Source organism: Diceros bicornis, chromosome 17 (assembly GCF_020826845.1).
Source record: "Diceros bicornis minor isolate mBicDic1 chromosome 17, mDicBic1.mat.cur, whole genome shotgun sequence".
NCBI lineage: Eukaryota > Metazoa > Chordata > Mammalia > Perissodactyla > Rhinocerotidae > Diceros > Diceros bicornis.
Window position 1 is genome coordinate 51,951,299 of NC_080756.1, and position 14,720 is coordinate 51,966,018.

General features: G+C 40.0%; 1 protein-coding gene across 1 annotated transcript in view; it reads right to left on the reverse strand.

The window, feature by feature from the left end:
• Positions 1–14,697, reverse strand: part of LOC131416344 (killer cell lectin-like receptor subfamily E member 1) — a 41,149-nt gene extending 26,452 nt beyond the window's left edge. Inside the window, exon 1 of the mRNA XM_058558812.1 lies at positions 11,646–14,697. The gene's annotated coding sequence lies outside the window, so the exon portion shown is untranslated. The remainder of the gene's footprint in view (positions 1–11,645) is intronic.
• Positions 14,698–14,720: the final 23 nt, after the last annotated feature.

Sequence of the window (14,720 nt, forward strand, 5' to 3'; positions counted from 1 at the left end):
TGTGTATATATACACCACAGCTTCTTTATCCCATTCGTCCATTGATGGGCACTTGGGTTGCTTCCACATCTTGGCTATTGTGAATAATGCTGCAATGAACACAGGGCCCACTAATTCTTTGTACCATCCTTGCAACTTTTTTCTTTAGGTATGAAATTATTTTTTATTTTATTTTATCACAGTAAAAATCCCTCTCCTACTTATTCATTAATTTAAAAACCAGTAAAGAAAAGAATCAAGTGTTTCTCCAGCAAACTATTTCCTATATAAACTGTAACATAGATTAACCTAGTAATTGATGAGACAAAGTTACTATTTATAGAAATATTTCAGCCAATAAATGAAGACACAATGATCAAATTAAAATATCACTATTTTGCCACGTAAAATGAGTTTGATGGATGTAGTTAATGATCTTCAATTGCTACTAACATTACAAAATGAAACACTAGATATTGAGTATCTTTGAAAGTACACAACCCTTATTATAAAGTAGTAGACCTTTTTTCTCCAAAATAAAGCCAGTCTGAATCTTATAAAGTATCTATCAATATACAATATCTCTCAATATCAGTATCTATACTTATCAATATACTTATCAAGTATCTATCAATATACAAGAAATAGAGAAAACAGAAGAACATATCCAATAATACAGAGGTGACATGAGCAAAGCCAGGACTGTATAAAACCCTAAAGGACAACCAATCCAGTGTCCTCAGCAACACAAACAATAACAATCACAAAGGTAAAGGTGTTATCAACCAGTCACATAGTGAACCCCTATTTAACTTGCTTAAAAAATATAAAACAATCAGGAAATGTGAATGCTAATAAAATAGCTGATGATATTAAGAAATAATTGTTGACATAGAGTTTATGTTATAAAAAATGCATTTGCCTTTCAGAGATATATACTGAAAATTTACAAATGAAATCATATGATATCTGGGATTTCAAACTCATCTGGCCATCTAGTCACTGTAAGAAATAAGATCATGACAGGAAGTTGAACAATAAAAGTAGAAGAAAAGAAAAAGACATTTAGAAAGTAGAAATGAGCATCCCAGAACACCTTAATGGTTCACCTTTGGTAATTTTCTTCTAAAGCAGATTACAATAGCGAAGTCAAGCAAGGAAATTTAGCATTAGGCAGAACATTTTAAGAAAGAGAAGATGTAGCAAGGAGATCCAATTGAAAGTGGAATATATAAAATAAAAAGTAATATTTATTGTGTATTTTCCAAGTGCCAAGCCCTTTTCATGAATTAACGTATTTAATCTCTACAACCACTCTATGAGGTAGGTGCTCTAGTTATCTCCATTTTTCAGATGGAGCACCTAAACCACAGGGAGCAAAGTTTTATGGCTAGTAAGTGGAGGAGCTGGGATTTGAACATACACAGCCTGGCTTTGGAACCTACATGCATAACCTCAACTATGCCAGTCAGTGGCCATCACACAAGAAGGTGGGCCCAGCCAGCAGACCCTTCGGTACCTAAACACTCCTCTCTGACTCTGTGTAATTACAATGTGAGAGCCTTAAATAAGGGTGTCTAATTGCCTGCACATACTCTATGTTAAATCACAAAACCCTCAATGGTCATTTTCTAGGATGGATAGATGATACATAAGAAACACAAACAGTATGCTGCTTACACAGCTGTGTGGTTTCATAATTTTAGTGGGGGCAAATTAATTCACTTGAAATTGACAAAATTAAGTTTTATTACAGAAGTTGTGTTACAGTAATGCTAGAAGAGAGGAGATGGTAGATCAGCAATCAGCATCATAATTCATGATCACACAACCAAATAGACAAGAGATTTTGGAGCTAACTGGTATCAGCCTCAGAGAGGCGGTCATACCTTTAGAGCCTTTTGCCTGGACAGAAAAAGCAATTCTCCTGTCATCCTTCATAGTACCTGGGCTTCTTAGAACTCATACTCTTAGATTTTAGTTATATAGGTGCCTGTTTTTAGTAACAAGCTTGCCTGCTATATTATAGATGTTCTTATTTTGAATAGGGTATCTGTCCTTTATTCCCTTCCCTATGCTTGGCTGGCCATTGACCCAACAGAAGCCTACTTTAATCTCATGATACAGAATAAATACCTTTGTATCTTTCTTATTAAATTATGCTAAATCAGTTAACTGACTACCTACAGCAAAAACAAGAATAAGATAGGAAAAACTTTGGTGAAGGCTAGTGCCCCCAGTCAGGCCTTGCAGAGTTCCTGAACTTTTTGAACTTGGTAATAATTAGGGGAGTGCCCGAGATTCATTTGCAAAGCTTTGAAGGCCTGAGTAGGTGAACTGGAAAAATCTCAGGCCCAGAGACCACAAATGCTGTCTTCAACCCACCCATTGCTACCTTTGTCAGAGCAGAATCACAACTCTAATGAAAGGAAAGGTCACTACAATCACGTGTTAAGGTTGGAAAATCCCCCAAATTTAGACCTTAAACATCTGGTTTTGTCTCATTTTACCAAATTTCAACTCATCACTTTGTTGGTTAAACTAATGTCGTATGCTAGATTATTTTGGCTCTATCGTAGGATATTTCTGGTTCTGTGATATGTGTTCCACATATATAAATCATTAGGTCAGTGAATGTTCTAAAATTTTTTTTCATATATATCTTACTTACTAGACATATCTATCAAATTTCTCATTGAGATTCAAATGAAATTATCTGCTTAGGATAAATTCAAGAGTGTGAACTCACAACTTGCTACTCAATTTATATACAGAAAATTTTAAAAGAGGTGGTTTCTTCTAAAGAGATGCTGTTATTTAACAAATAGTTATTGTGTGCCTCCGCCATCCACCTTCACATGAGAAAGTTCTTCATTAATTTGTAAAATCTATAGACTGAGGCAATGAGAGCAAAGTCAGTTCTGAGCAATATGTAAAGGGATTTATGATTGATGCCTGCTTTTTGGATTGCAGTGACAGTCTGTCAATGAAACTTCACCTTTTATAGAGGCAGATACTCTGAGGTGTACAAACCTGAGATGAAGCAAAGCATTCTGCTCTTCCTCCTTATAAATCTTTAGTCTTTCCCTTTTCTGCTACTGCTTAGCTAACTCAAAGCAAATGAGTGAGCAGATCTATGTTATATTATCATCTTTTGAATATGCCTCTATTTTCTTCAGTAACTGTATTCTTGGATATGCGTCATCGCTAATTTTTTTAACAGAAGCCCTCCCGTGTGTCTGAGATAAGACTGTTAGTATTTTCTATCTAGATTCTGAAAGAGACACTAGAAATTCAGACAGCAATTAAAAATGGATAATGCATGTCCCTCCTTAGGAAGAAGATAAAAAAAAAAGTTGACAGTCAATGAACAAGATGATCTCTCATATCTCCATCTAGTCCTAAGATTCTGCAGTCTTTGTTTACAGCAATGTGACACACTCTTTTCTTAGCGACAAATGGGAAAATGATAGCTGCAGCCAGTGACAATGAAAGCTGCCTTGAGTTATTAAATGGATCTGGCCCGCCACCTTGTGGTCATAAGTGCAACAAACATAATTGTTTCAGAAACCTAGCTGTGACCGAGTGGGAGGGAGGAGTTGGAGTTGAGGGGCTGCCTTGCAAGTTAGCTTCAAAGTCTGTCAGACAGATCAAAATAGCATCAAAGTCATTGCAGAGAGAAGACGGGTGGCTTATTTTCTTCAAGATGTGCAAGAAGCTTCATTCTATAGCTTCTACTCATCTGTAGAAGAAATCTAATTCACTGACTAGGATTGTCTTCGATTCTGCAGCACCACAATAATTGATGGAAATATGGATCTGGCGAGAATTATTCTAGCTCTGTTACTTAGAAAGAAAATGAAGCAAATTCAGAAGAGAAGGTCCTATTTCCAGAACTGGTACCGATGAGTTTGTTAAAGAGCATCCAGTTGAATTATTCACAACCCTGACTACAGACATCACTGAGGAGTTTGTAATAAGTAAAAATGCCCAGACCCTCTCCTATGTCCTCCCCAGGAGTGATGCTGAAGTGGGTCCCTGGTATCAGTGGTTTTTAAAAGCTCACGACCGATGCTAATAATGTGCAGCGAGGATTGGAAACACCACATAGCTTAACCCCATTCAGTAGGATGGGTGGTGATTTTAATTGAATGTAGTTATAAAGACCCAGGTTATTTTGTTCAAGAACAAACAAACAAACTCTCCTACATCACAGCAGTCATATACAGATTATAACACACCAATATTATCCAAGTTTTAAAAAAAAAGATTAGAAAAGTTCAAAGAAACTTAAAAGATCATTTTAAAAATTTTCCTTGGATATGCCCCAATAAATTTGCTCTACAACAAATATTCCAAATGACAGTCTCCTGGTCTTCATTCCTTTTAGGCCTGGATACACTGCACTGTAGACATTTTATACTAATTGTGAATTTCTCTCACTCTTTGCTAAGTATAACACTTTACCTAGTGGCTCTCGAGAGTCCATCTGCATACACAAAAAATTGTTTAAAATGCAGTTTTCTGTATTTACCACCAGAAATTCACATTAGTAAGTCTGGAGTGGTGAGCAGAAATCTTCCCTATTTAACAAGCAATACAGACAAATCTGATGCAGGTGGTTTCATGCATCTCCGAGAAATGCTTAGTCATACTGCAACTTACTAATTCACCGAGGGTGTGGGGACATACTTTAGATAGGGGATATTTATTTTCTACTACAGTGGTTTTCAAAGTGTGGGCCCTGGACCAGTAGCATCAGCATCACCTGGGAACTTCTTAGAAATGCAAATTCTAGCCCTACTCTAGACCTCTGGAATCAGAAACTCTGAGGCTAGGACCCAAAAAGTTTTTTTTTTTTTGGTCGGGAAGATCAGCCTTGACCTAACATTCATGACAATCCTCCTCTTTTTGCTGAGGAATACCGGCCCTAAGCTAACATCTATTGCCAATCCTCCTCTTTTTTTTCCCTTTTTCTCCCAAAAGCCCCAGTAGATAGTTGTTTGTCATAGTTGCACATCCTTCTAGTTGCTGTATGTGGGACACGGCCTCAGCATGGCTGGAGAAGCCGTGCGTCGGTGCGCGCCCCGGATCCGAACCCAGGCCGCCAGTAGCGGAGCTTGCGCACTTAACCACTAAGCCACGGGGCCGGCCCCCCAAAAAGTATTTTAACCAGCCCTCCAGGTGATACTGATTCTTAAATTTGAGAACCACTGCTCTCCTCAAACCATACCATACTCCTTGATGGCTTCTGGATGTAGCTTCTCCTTGTTCTTAGAATTTTTTCCTCATCCTAACACATGTCTTTAGGAAGGAACCATGCCCCAAGCCTATAAATTAATATGAGGGAAAATGCATGGGATTTAAAATTACAAGACGTGGATGGGAATCCTAACTCTGTCAATTACTAGGAATAAAACCATACATAAATGTTTCCACCCTCTGAGCATATTTTCTCATTAAAAATTAGAAAGGAAGGGAACATTTATCCAGGACACAGAATCAAGGACGTTGCTTGAAGCTTTATCTCATTTACCACCACCCACAGCTGCAGATGTTATTACCGCCAACTTATAGATGAGAAAACAGAGGTACAGAAGACTCGGAAAGGTGCTTACCTTGCCTAACCCTGATCCACTGGACACAAACCCTTTGACATTGTTTTCTTTTCTGCAAAATGTGGATGATGACTTCACCAGTTTGTTTTAAAGACTAAATAAGGCAATGGAGTTTAAAAGGATTTGTAAAAGGTAAACATTATGTTTCTATTTGTCTTAGTGGTTTGGTGGGTTGGTGGAATCAGCACACCCACCTCTGCAGCTGAGGGAAGTCAGCAGCTAATAAAAGAAAAGGTGAAACCAAAGGCTCCTTCCAGGTGATTCAGTGATTTGAGAACTGAGTTCTCCCTGGACTGACTCAGGCTTCCCAGGTGATCTGGGTGGAACAAGCTAAGTGCTGCTGGTCCAAGGGCGAGGACGGAGGCCTTGCCCAGAGGGGAAAACAGGGAGAAAGTTTCTGTCTTTTGCCTTGAAGAGTGGACTTGAATAACCAATATGGCAGAGAACAGTCTTCAATTTTCAGAGGAGCCTTGCTGATGAGAATCCCGAAGCTATTTTCAGGAGCTTAAAAAAAAAAAAAAAAAAAAACGCCAGCTCTGCCCTGCTGCCCTCTCCACTGAATGTCCTACTGCAGTCTAAAGCAGAGGAGCACTGGGTAGGTTGGCTCTGCCTGTGGGAACGTGGGGTCTCTATGTCCATCAGGACTGCAGCTGTGGGGATCTGATCCCTGGGAGAAATGTTAACAGGCATGTCTCACCAGACAAAGCCAAGAGCCATCTTCTCAGCATTCTAGGCGGAACTGCAGACCAGCACAAGCTCTGCCTGCACTATTGCAAATGCTACTTTTTTCTTTTTCCTCCTATTGGGTGTTCCCTGATTTACTTCTCTTGCCAAATAAATCACTGCATTTCTAATTTTATATTTCAAGTAGAAGTGAGCAAAACCTGAAGATGGAAGCACAGTCACTATTTTGACTGTTCGCGTTTGTTTCAGGAACAAGTTATGAAGAATAAGCAGGATTGGGGTAGGTACTTCTATCTTGTAAAGAAATTATCTTTGTATCTATATATATAATCGTATTGGTTCTGTTTCTTTGGAGAACCTTGACTAATACAGAGGAACAAATATTCTAGATAAATCTTTGGCAGGTCTGGAGGTTATAAAAAACTTTATGAGCTTGAGGAACTAAGGGAGCCATGAAGCCACAGCACAGAGAGCAAAGGGCAGAGGAGGCTGGTTGAAGCTGGATAGAGATGCAAGTAGAAAACAATAAGTAACTTCCCGATTCATACTCTGTTCTAGTTGACTTTTAATTTTGTTTCCAAGGTGCCTCAACCTGCTACCTACAGAATTTTGAGACCTGTATTTAATATGCAAGATATGAAAAATGCCCCATCTGCTTTGGTCTTTATCACTGTACTGTACTGCACAGTCATTTTAGATTCATCAAAAATGTATTAAAAGCCAGGCCCCGGGATACAAAGATGAATTACACATAATCCAGGACTTTAGGAACCCAAGACAATGAAGGAGAGAAATAGCTAAAGGAAAAGTTACAGTAAAGATTAATACACACTCTAACAGAATTATGTACAGAATTATGTAATTCTGAGAGGCAAGCATTATTTCTAATTTACCAATGAGGAAACAAATTCATAGAGGTTAAGTAACTGACAAATGTATATAGCACTGCAAGTAGAGCAGGAAAATCTCGTCTTTATTTTGGATGGCCACGTGCCCGGCCAAGAAATCCACCGTGGGAAAAGAGGAAAGCGGGTTTCATCTCTGCGGCATCTCTCAAGACTCAGCTCTTAAGATAATATATTCTTTTAACATTCTTTCAAACTCTTAAGATTGTTTTTACCACCTTAATCTTTAGTTACTTCTACAAGTCCCTGTGGTAGCTTTAAAAAATATATAGTTGCATTTTAAAAAGAACTTATACATAGGCTCACAAAGTATAAATATACCATGAATTAACTTTCCAAAATAGGTTGAAAATTATTAAAACTGGGAACATTTTGCAAATCACTTAACCTCTATCTCAAATTCTTTATAATCAAAAATAAAAACCACATAGAGATTCGAAGTATTAATTGTACTTAACGCCCACTCAACCCTGGGTCCATTATTTTTTTTTAGCCAAGGTGGAAAGAGTGGGGCAGTGAGCTTTATAATCATTGAAATAACTCAGTCTCTTCTTATTCTAGTAACAAAATTGAATTTAAGAATGTTTGTGGTTGTTAGTGCCATAAAGTGGATTCTGACTCCTAGCAACCCTGTGAAAACCAGAGGGGAACCCTGCTTGGTCTTTGCGCGCCATCCTCTCACCTTCCGGGCTATATCAGACACTGCTCTGCTGCTATTCACAGCATTTTCACCACCCTTTTTTCAGAAGTGGGTGGCCAGGTCCTTCTTCCTTGTGTCTTAGTCTGGAAGCTCTGCTGCAACGTGTCCACCATGGGTGACCCTGCTGGTATTTGAAATACCAGTGGCATAGCTTTTTGCATCACAGCAACATGCAGCCCCCCACAGTACGACAATTGACAGGTGATATGGTTCCCTGACTGGGAAATGAACGTGGGCCAAGGCAATGAGAGCACCCAATCTTAACCACTAGACCATCAGGGCTGATTTTAAGAAAGTTAACGCTGTTTTATTAACATGTAATTAGTATATTAAACACATTAATTTATGATTACATCTCAATACCACATTTTAAGTTCATTTTATACTATGTCTCCCACATAACGGTACTGAAAATCATTTCACTTATGAGATAAAAGGATTCCTAGTCACTTGGTTAAGCAATTAATGCCAGAAGAGTCTAGATTAAGTTGAAGAGCTCTGGGGGATATGCTCTAAGAGTTAATAGGTAAATCTCATTTTTTAGTATATGCATACATATGCTTATTTATCCATTCTTTCATTTAACAGTCATTAGCTCCTAGTCACCTGCTGGCTACTGGGGATGCAGACACAAATAAGATAGGATCCCTGCCCTTGACAGACCTAAAATACAATTTGGGGGGCTGGCTCAGTGGCGTAGTGGTTGAGTGCGTGCGCTCCGCTTCTGCGATCCAGGGTTCGCAGGTTCAGATCCCTGGCGCGGACCTACGCACCGCTTATCAAGCCATGCTGTGGCAGCGTCCCATATAAAGTAGAGGAGGATGGGCTTGGATGTTAGCCAAGGGCCAGTCTTCCTCAGCCAAAAAAAAGAAAAAGAGGAGGACTGGCAATGGATGTTAGCTCAGGGCTGATTTTCCTCAGAAAAAAAAAATAATAAAATACAATTTGGGAAGAAAGATATGTTTAAAACAAATACAAAAAAAATCACACAATAAAATGCATGCATGCTGTAACATAAGTGCTGTGATACAGGGTATAGTAGCTGCAAGAATTATGTTGCCAAATTTTCAGAGAGACTGTTGAAGGAGATATTAGAAACTGGTTCATAGAAGAGTATCCTTTATGCTCTTCTTCCATAGTAATCAAGTTTTGAGCCAGGCAGATGGCCACTTAGGATGAAGACTAAATTTTCCAACTCCATTAGCAGCTAGGCATGGGCAGGTTACTAAATTCTAGCCAGTAGAAATAAGTGGAACTCTCAGCACCTTCAGGGAAACTTCCTTAAGAGACAGATAGTCTGTGTGCTGTGTCCCCTCTTGTGTCTTTCGCTCCATCTGGCTACAGGGAACAGATGTTGCCTTTGACCTTAAGGATGAGGGCCACACCCAGCTGACAGGGAGCAGAGGGCGGGAGTAGCTGGGGCCTCAGAAGGCAGCACCATTATACCAGACCCAGAGTGTTACATGAGGAGGAATAAACTACTCTTGTTTAAGCCAGTTAGTTTTTCTGTTACTTTTTGTTGTAACTAATCGTCACAAAGGTGCTGGTCCTGGAGAGAACTCGGGAGGCAGATATGATTGGGAAGAGCATTCCAGATAGAGACAGCAAAATAAGGGGGGGGGGGCTGAGGTGCAAAATAACCTGCTGTATGTATAGATAAGCAGAAGCAACTCAGCTACAGGACAGGGGGCCATCACAAAAAGAAACTATTTTATAGCTTCAGTCTTTTGTCCCATGAAAACTTCACATGGAATCACAGAAAGGCCCTACTCTGCTTCGACCATGATGAAGACCCACGCAGGAGATTTGCAATTGGCTCTGGGTTTGAATATCTAGCTATATAGCTATTAGCTATATCAAATAGCTATTTGATCTTGGAAAAACTTCCTTCCTCCTAAAATTGAATTAAAATCTTCACCCTAGAATTGATTTTCCAAGATTCAGTAAGAGAACATTTAAGTATCTAGCAGTGATTTATACATAATTATATATAAATAGAATATATATAATAAATATATATAATACGAATAAAGGTTTATTCTCTTTCCCTCCCTTTCTAATTTCCCTTCTTGCTCACTCGTGGGTATTTAAGAAGCATGGGTCCTTGGGGGATTTGCCATTCAGGGATTATAACGTTGACTAAAAGAAAGCAAAGAGAAGAGACACCTAACCTGTCATTCCAGAAGCACTGGACTGCCCTCAGGAGGAAGAAAGTGCTCCTGGCACACTGCAGAGCACCTCTGGGCTGCAGGACCCCTGGACAGAGGGCATCCTCTCTGGAAGGCTGTGTTTTACAGTTCATTCTGCTTTAGGTGGTATAAAATCTAAAGCATGGGAGTTAGTTGTATTTATTAATGTGTTATAGCATGACGAATATTTGCCTGACCATTTTATAATAACTGAGCCAAAAAACTCTAAGTTTAAAAAATGATTCATTATATTGATTCCAGCCTGATAGGGCTGAAAAATGTTCTCGTTACTCTGTCCCACGTCTAGGTTTTACCTGCTGCTGTGGAAAAGGAGACTGACAGTACCATCTTTGAGAATAAATGGCAGCTACTGCCATCAAGAAAATCAATCCTCAAGGAGAGTTTAACCAAAAGGAAAAGAGCCCTCTCTGCTGTTTCCCATCAAGTCGGAGAGCTCTCTAGAAGCAGCCGGCTCCACATAGGCTACTTCATTTTCCCTGACTCAGGCCATTCGCTGCATTTGCCAATGAATGTCCTGCAGAATCACCAATGAATAAAAAAGTGAAAACCTAGATTCCTGCCAGCTAGCCTAAGTTATTGCCATTTTAGTTTTTAAACCTTTTCCTATTATGTGATAATGCTACTTTAACGGTTTGCAAATGATTTACTTAACATTCACAACCTATGATGTAATTATTATTATATCTGACAGGAAGGGAACTCATAATTTCACTCATCAAAAAATACATTGGCCCATGTCACAGAGCTAGTTAAGCAGCAGAGCTGGGATTCGAGCCTTATTTCCTGCCTCCAGGTCGTCTTTCTAGTAAGCTCCAAGAGCTTCCCAAAGTTCCTTGAATGGCCCTTTTGTAACTTGTGCTCTCATGGAAAATTTAGTTCTTCACTGAATTACCTAGTCCTTGAACTGAAACCTTCAGTCCTATCAGAAGCTACTATTCTTTCACTGTTTTTTTGAGCATCAACTGTATGTCAGGCACTGTCCTGACCCATTTGTGTAAATTAGTGAACAAAACAAAAAGTTTCCGTCTTTGTGAAGCTAACAATCTAGTGAGAGAAGACAGACAATAAACCTAAGCAAGTGTTAGAAGATCATCAGTGCTAAGCAAAAGCGACCAAGTCAGTTCTGAGTGGGAGGGCTGTGAGTGGGTAGAGGTTGAAATCCTGAAAAGGTGCCGAGAGTAGGCCTCACTGAGATGACAGTGGAGCCAAGGCTCGAAGGGGTAGGGAGTTAGCCATGTTAGCACCTAAAAGACTGTTACTTTTATTCTCTGAATACCAAGGAAGAAGAAATCATCACGCTTTTACTGAATGATATGAGACAACTTTGACCCTACTAGAAGTGTAAAAATAGAAAATGTGTTTCAACCCCCACCCAGGAGCTCAGGACCACTTTATGCAAGTTTCAAGGGCCAAGCACCTCTAAACAGAAGTCATAAGGATCTTAAATACACTGCTGTGCTGAAAACTGTCAAAATAGATGGTCCACACTATTGAACATACACCATGAGAATGACTTAGGTCTTCTGTTACTGTTTAAATATATGCACACCTGCACAATGGCATGTCCAAATGTCACCTGACCACTTCTAGGGGTGATCACTTCCTGTTACTTCAAACTTTGAAAAGAATGCGGTCACATGTATTTACAAAGTACCCAAGTGCCCAAACCTGTAAGAAAAAAAGTAAAAAAATATGGCCCTATGACACAACAGGTCAATTAGGCTGACATCATCACAGTCTCTCACAGCTTTTGGGAGACTCTAATGTTTATTTCTTTATTTTTGAAGCCTGTATCAAAATAGCTAGAAAACAAGCTCTGTAGCCCTGAGTCATGCACAGGGTAGTGTGCCACAGGCTGGAGGTGACCAAACTGCAGACCTGGCGCTGGAATATCCAGGGGAACAGAGGGTGGGCGGGGAGTTGGGGGGAGCGCAAGGGCTAGGAAGGAAATACTCGGTTACTCAGAGCTGCACTGGAGTGACAACCCCGACTCGGAGCCATTCACGGGCAAAATGGGCCAGTTCTGAAAATAACTGGTAGTTTCTTGCAGCAAAAACAAAAAGATAAATGCTTGGAGCTTGTTCAAATCTGTCAGAGTAAAAATATATCCCATAGAAAACACAGCTAGAAATAGTTGATTACACGTTTTGTGTAGAGTAAAAACCGGATGAAACCAATTTATCAACTAGTTTATTTTCCAGAAATGATTGAATTTTTTCATTATAATGGCCAACTCGGCACTGTATCTGTGAGCAAGAATACATGCATGTGCCCAGCCCACACACAAAACCTCAAAATTATACCATACCTATTATATTTGGTGGTTAACAACATAAATACAATGTAGAAGTGTGTGCTTATTAATAAATGTAACATTTCCACAGCAACTGGCAATAACTGACAATACTGTATACAAAGGGCCATGGCAACAGCCAGAGGACTGTGCACCACAAACACCACTCTGGGGAGCAGTGTTCACTCGACGATGGCATGATGCCCCTGGAGTTATGCAAGGCAGTGCACCTGCCTGCCTAGTTACCACCACTCAATGGTTAGCCACCATTTGTTTTGATCTTTTTGCAATCTTAACTTCTGATTTGACAACACAGTCTACAAATTTTTCCTTTTTTTTTAAGTTTACAATACTTGAAAGAAAACAAAACTGCACTGGGGAAAAAAATGGAATAAAGCAGAGTAGTCTTCATCCAGGAGTGGCATTCTTTTTCTAGTCTCCACCTACAGAGGGTAACAGCTGGACTGGGGCATGCCGTACCTCGATGCACAGGCACTGTCTGTCTCTCGGTGGTGGGAATAAGCTTCCATTTTTATACTAAGTATGAGTAACGATATAATATTTTGTCCATTGGGGAACTTGTGACAGTGAAATTAGGAACCATTAATAAACCACAATCAGGACAAGCAGCATAAATCAAACCTATCCTTGGCAAATCTAGACGTATGCTCACCCTACAGATAGATATAAATATTTGAGTTCTACTAAACTGTATGTTAAGAGCTAAGGACTCACTCATCTCTGAGGCTGATATCATACTGGCCTCCAAGGGAAGAATGGACTTATTTGACACATCATTCAAGTTTAGTCACCAGAAAGGAGCATCAATCAATCTTACACGGGACTAGGGGGCAGGTTAATAAAAGCACTTTTCCTAAACTGCTTTTAGTTCAAGACTTGACTCACAATGGCCTGAGGGTATAAGCAGCTTTAAAGCTTGACTAGCAGGAAACACCCGGTGCCCAGAAAATGACTTTCAGGAAAGAGCATCCTATCCAAATCAAAGCACTGAAATATCGGCCTGCCTTTGCCTCTGAACTTAGCTAAGTTATTTAAACTTGATGGATCTATAAAGTCAGAGGGCTGGTCTAAAGTGGTACATAATGTGCCATCCAAGGATCAATTTTTTCCACCAGGAAAATCTAGAGATAAATCAGGATGAAATAAGCAAAGGCCTCCTGGGGGGAAGACAGGGGCTCTAAATTCAAAGTACTTTTGGTTTCGTGACGGCCTGCAGTCTCCTGCACTACATGGACTGCTCCTCATGTGTACAGACGGCTGGCATCTGCCATGTGTTTACTTTCTTTTAAACATTCATCCCATCACATTCCCAGGTAGCGGATAAATCTATTAGTTTCAAAACGTAGTTCATATCTTAATTCAATATTAGCTTCCACTTGGCTTTATCAGAAACAACCCAATTTGTTATAGGTGTCCATTTTCAATGCTTTGATGTCAACATCAAAATTCCTGAGAGCTTTCCATAATTTTCTGCACGTGACACTTGCTGGGCTTGGGCTTCTTCCTTTCCTCTCAATCCTGACAACTTTCTCAGTTACTACACTGGGCATGGTTTAGAGGTGGGTGGAATCCTGCCACGGACCTTTTATGACCACCTATTTCCTTTCTAGTGACTGATATAGTCCATAAACTCTACACAGGTATATACCACTTGGGGGTATAGCTGCAAGAAATTAAAAGAGGATTAGAGATGGGTTTTAGAGCTCTTTAAGAAAGGAGTTTCTACTAAACTGGCTTTCATCGTCTCAAAACTTGCACCACACTGCTCACCCACATACTGGTTCCTGACTCACTGAATGCATGGTCAGAAGACACCAAGCTTGTTCTGACCCTAGGAGCCTTGCCTAGGTGCCATTTGCTGGTTTGGGAGATGACGGCCTCGTACTGGCCAAGCTGCGATGGAGAATAGGTTTGGTTGGGACTTACAGCAAAACCAGGTACACACAGCAACGCCTCTCAAACTTCAGTATGCAGCAGAATCACGAGGAGCTGGTTAAAAATACAGACGCCTACGATGAGATTCTGAGTTGGCTAAATCTGAGATAAAGCTTAGACATCTGCATTTTTAATAAGCACACCCCCGGCCTCACTCTCTGTATTCTGATGTAGGCAGTCTTCCACCTTCAGCTTTGAGAAACACGTAACGCAGTGACAAAGCATTTATCTGCAGAGAAAATCACACACGTACCACCACTGCACCAGGCACACTGCCCCACCACCACACTCGCCAATTCCTGGTCAGTAAGGAACTGAGAAACATGTATACATCTGACAATATGGGAGCGTTCAGTGCCAAAAGCCATCTCCACT